Source organism: Lactuca sativa, chromosome 4, assembly GCF_002870075.4.
Source record: "Lactuca sativa cultivar Salinas chromosome 4, Lsat_Salinas_v11, whole genome shotgun sequence".
Lineage (NCBI taxonomy): Eukaryota > Viridiplantae > Streptophyta > Magnoliopsida > Asterales > Asteraceae > Lactuca > Lactuca sativa.
In genome coordinates, this window is record NC_056626.2 from 229,341,868 (window position 1) to 229,347,619 (window position 5,752).

Sequence of the window (5,752 nt, forward strand, 5' to 3'; positions counted from 1 at the left end):
ATAGCATAATGCTTTTCACTATCAAAAAGGACCAAAAATGTAAAGTTTTTACATTTTGGGCCAAAACTATAAAAGTTGCGAAAGATGGGGTTTTAACCGAGAATTACCAATCTGGAAGGGCTGAATCTGTTAATAAAATAAATATTGGGTTACTACTATCTTTTCAACAAGTTTATGATGCAAAAGTGTCAAGAAAATGTTTTAAGGACTAAAAATGAAATTCTTTTATATAAAGGACTAAAAATGTTATTTTTATAAAAAGAAAGGTAGTGAAAAGGTCAAACTTCTACTTTTAAACAAATTAATTCATTAAGTCAAAATACAAGATCCACGACTACCGAAAAATGGAAAACGAATACACATTCAACACCAAATATCGTTATAAACGAATTGATTCGGTCTCGAATCAATACAAAACAACAATCGTTAAATCATACACTTCAATTGATACGCGATAACTATGATGAGTAAATCTACAAAGTTTGGGCTTGAGAGTTTCAAATCATGCTTGATGGATCTTGCAAGTCCATCAAAATGATATGTGGTCCCAAAGGGATAACGCTTATGTGTTATTGGGCCTCCTATGACCCAATTACGTGTAAAAGGACTTTCAATAGCTCTTATGTACTAATGGGCCCCAGTGACCCATTAGTAAGGCTAGTAAGGTCAAAGTAATCAAATGCGAGTTGGACCATTATGTCTTTCGCATCCCCGACAGCCTTGGGTACTTACGATAGTAGTGGGACATAGTGCCCCTCTTCTCTTCGTTTGTTATGGCTTACGAGAAATCAATGTAGACAAAATTAGGACGATATACAATGTGGAGTAATCAATGTTAGTTCGTTAAGACAATACAAAAATCAATAATCACGGATACCTATCAGTATCGGAAAACATCGGGATCGGGTTTTCCGGGGAATTCAATACCACTCACTCAAAATGTTTATAACTATAATACAAAACTACCCTTCATATATATGTTTTGAAATCATTCATGCATTAACTTATGGATCTTCACACTTTGATAAACAAAAGTCTTTTCAGAAAATATCGGATTTTCTGGGTTTTTCAAACAACACAAATCATTTTATCACAACATTGCTTATGAACTCACCAACATTTCATATGTTGACGTTTTTCCAAAATAACTTGTATTCTCAGGTAACAGGTAAGCGGAAGGGTAATATGAAGTAATGTTAGGATGTTATGTTGTTAAAAGCACTCAAACAATTTATGTTATGAATGTGTAATGTTAAAACAATGTACTTGATGTGAACAATTTCAGTTGTAATATATTGATGCATGGTGACGTTTATGTTATGATTCATGTATATTCATTGTGATGGTATTCAATTAAAGCCACGCGAGCCCTCGGTGGTTTCCGCCGCCTGGTTTGGGGGTGTGACAGGTTGGTATCAGAGCACTGTTTATAGTGAACTAGCATATCTAACCACACATTGATATGCAACTATAAACAAAAAAGGGACTAACACAACTCTGGACAAAACAAAACAAATAAAACACAATGATAAAACCTCTTTGCTTGTGTGAATTAGGAAAGAAAACATAATACCAAATAAAACAAGATAATGTTATCATCTCGATTAAGTCGGGACTGTTCGTAGTTGTATCAAAGAGAGGATGTATCCTGATCAACTACATTTCCTCCAAGGTACAACTATCGCGTGTCTCGAGGAAATCGCGATGATAGGAAAACCTAAAAACATACCCCCTTTATCACCAAAAAGAGAACAGCAACTCAATCTATACAATAATTAAAACATCTTAGGAATAATATTAGCATGTTTATACACCCTCGCAGACAGCATGGCTGGTTTCCATCACCCCGGAGATCCTTATTTCCCTAATCAGAGGAATAACAGATGGTTGGAAGAATCCGAGGAGGAACCTGAAGAGGACCCCGAGGAGGAGTCTGAAGAGGAACCCGAGGAGGAATCCGAAGGGGAACCTGAGGCGGAAGCAGAAGGCGGACCTGCCAAGCCAGTGGTGGACCAGGTGGAAGAGGAAGCTGAAGGAGGTCTCGAGGAGGAACCCAAGCAAGACGAGGATGGTGATTCGGACGCAGAGTCTGAAGTCATCAACCCCCCTTATCCTGTTAGGGTGCCTGCTTATCGGGTAGGCCCCACTGGCCCTACACCCCCCTGGGGTATCGACCTTTGTAGGTGGAGCAGACAGCAGGGAGAGCGACCCCCGTTCGGCATGTCACACGAGTTCTATGACCTGAGGGATGGGGGACCGGCCGATCGTGCTCTTCCAGTCATGGTGAGACGATTGTGGAACACTGGCGACCTAGCTCAGAGCACCATCGATCAGATGACCAGATGCGGACTAGGGTCGAGCGTGCAGAGCAGGAAACGCGAGAGGATATCCAAGAGTTTCACATGAGGCAAGCGAGGTGGGAGGCTCGACTCCGAGATGCGGAACGACAGGTGGCTCGTCTTCAGGGAGCGTCCACTTCCTCAGCACCACCCCCTGGCGCATCCCACCATGACTAGGACTAGTCGTACCCGTCTTTAATATTATGTTACTAGGATCTATGCTATGTACCACTGACTCTATGTTGAAGTGATTACACTACTAATAGAGTCGTTATGCTGCCGAATTTGCACCACTTATGTATGCTCTTTTGAGCAGAATTTTTATGTATCAAAAATGCGGATAATATTAATGAAAAGTTTTATGTGTTCTACTGTGATGTTGTAATCTGCTATGTGTTATATATCCATGATTGTATGCTAATTTGTGAAATTGCTTAAGTTCGTGCCACACACCTAGTTTATAGGATCACAATCTCACAAAACCATAGGCATTCAACATCTTTCCGTTCCATGACAGAAAGATGCCTCAACGACCAACTCGCGGTAACCCTGGACCAACCCCTCCGGAAGTTGACTCTGCTGCATTCCAAGCAGTTGTGTCTGCTGCGGTCATCGCAGCAATGGCACAGATTCACCAAGGGAACAATGGAGGAGTCAACGGACAAGGGGCAGGAAGTTCGAACAACGGGATCAATCAAGTACCTACCAAAACATGCTCATAAAAAGATTTCACCAATGCCAAGCCGCGAACCTTTAATGGCATGGGTGGAGTGATAGCCCTGAAAAGGTGGATTGAGAAGGTGGAATCAGTGTTCGAAATATGTGAATGCCCCGAGGAAGTGAAAGTGAAGTTTGTCGCATGCACCTTTTTCGACCAGGCTCTCACCTGGTGGAATGGACATATAGAGGCCATGACCCTCCCTGTAGCCAACTATATGCCATGGACGAAGCTAAAGGAAATGCTTATGGCTAAGTACTGCCCTCGTGGCGAAATCCAGAAGATGGAGCAAGAGTTGTGGGATCTCACCATCCGAAATTCTGATATAGATGCATACATATCATGTCTTTCAAAGACATGATGAAACCTTCACGGTGGAAATGGCTAATGGGAAGATAGAATCCACTGGGGAAATCTATATCGGATGTACCCTAGCCTTAAATCATCATGTCTTTCAAATAAACTTAATGCATGTTTCCATTAGGAGTTTTGATGTGATTATCGTCATGGATTGGTTAAGCCCCCACCAAGCTGAAATTATGTGTCACGAAAAGGCCGTTCGCCTTCATCTCCCAAATCACGAAACCCTAGTTGTTTGCGGGGACAAACCCAGTACGAACCTTCATCTTATCTCATGCATTAAAGCGCAAAAGTGCCTACGAAAGAAGGACTTGATGTTCCTGGCTCACATAGTAGACAAATTCAAGAAAGAGGTCAACATTCAAGACATTCCAATAGCTTGTGAGTTCCCAGATGTCTTCCCTGATGATCTTCTGGGGATACCCCCATAAAGACAAGTCGAGTTTCGAATTGACCTTGTACCATGAGCTACCCCCATCGCCAAATCGCCCTACAAATTGGCTCCTGCGGAGATGCAAGAGTTGTCCATCCAACTCAGTGAGTTTTTGGATAAAGGATTCATCCGGCCTAGTTTCTCACCTTGGGGAGCCCCAGTTCTATTTGTCAAGAAGAAATACGGTACCTTCAGGATGTGTATCGACTACAGAGAACTTAACAAGCTCACTATCAAAAACCGATATCCACTTCTGCGAATAGACGACCTATTTGACCAGCTCCAAGGAGCTAGTCAATTCTCAAAGATAGATCTGCGATCTGGATACCACCAACTCAAGGTCCGGGAGGAGGATACTCCAAAAACCACCTTCTGAACTCGTAACGGACATTATGAATTTGTCGTAATGCCCTTCGGTCTAACGAATGCTCCTGCTGCATTCATGGACCTAATGAATCGAATCTGTCGACCTTTTTTTGATAACTTCGTTATCATTTTCATCGATGATGTCCTCGTATATCCCCGAAACAAAGAGGAACACGGCCAACATCTTCGACAAATCCTGGAAACCCTGCGAACCAAAAAGTTATACACAAAACTCTCCAAGTGCGAGTTTTGGCTCCGAAGCGTGAACTTTTTGGGATATGTTGTTAGTCAGGAAGGAATTCATGTGGATCCTTCTAAAATCCAAGCCATCGAAGGATGGGAAATTCCAACAACACCCACAGAAATTCGCCAATTTCTGGGTCTCGTAGGCTATTACAGGAGATTCATCCAGAACTTCTCTAAGACGGCCAAACCACTTACCATGATTACACAAAAGGGCGTACCCTTCATATTGACGGACAAGCAGGAAGTCGCATTTCGATCTCTGAAGCAAGCACTCTGCAGTGCGCCGGTGCTATTGCTACCCGAAGGAACGAAAGACTTTATAGTCTACTGCGATGCGTCAAATTAGGGTTTAGGCTGTGTACTCATGCAGCGTAGAAAGGTGATAGCTTACACATCCTGGAAACTAAAGACTCATAAAGTGAATTACATGACCCACGATCTGGAGCTGGGAGCAGTGGTCTTCGCCCTGAACATTTGGAGACACTACCTTTATGGTACCAAGTACACTATCTTCACCGACCATAAGAGTCTCCAGCACATCTTAAATCAAAAAGAGCTAAACATGAGGCAACAAATATGGGTTGAACTGCTAAACGACTACGAGTGAGAAATCAAGTACCACCCAGGCAAGGCTAACGTGGTAGCCGATGCCTTGAGTCGAAAAGAATACTCAAATCGGCGTATGAAAACTCTCTCAATAACCATCCAAACCCACCTGACCTCGCAAATTAGAACAACCCAGTCAGATACCATGAAGGTGGAAAACAAAACAAGTGAAGCACTGCGTGGAATGGAGAAGAACTTGGAGATGAAGGAAGATGGAACATATTACTTCATGAACCGCATATGGGTCCCAAAACTTGGGGGATTCAAAGAAGTAGTCATGAACGAAGCCCACAAGACGCGATACTCCATCCATCCAGGTTCAGACAAAATGTACTTGGATGTTAAGCAACATTATTGGTGGCCTAATATGAAGGCAGAGATTGCCACTTACGTTAGCAAATGCCTTACTTGTGCTAAAGTAAAGGTGGAATATCAGAAGCCCTCCAGATTACTACAACAACCAGTAATTCCAAAGTGGAAATGGGAAAGGATTACCATGGATTTTGTGACCAAACTACCCAAGTCGACGGAAGGGTTGGACACGATCTGGGTAATAGTTGATAGACTAACGAAATCCGCCCATTTCCTACCAATAAAAGAATCATACAAGATGGAGCGCCTGACAAGAATCTACATCAAGGAAATCGTGAGACTCCACGGAGTACATGTATCTATCAGCTCAGA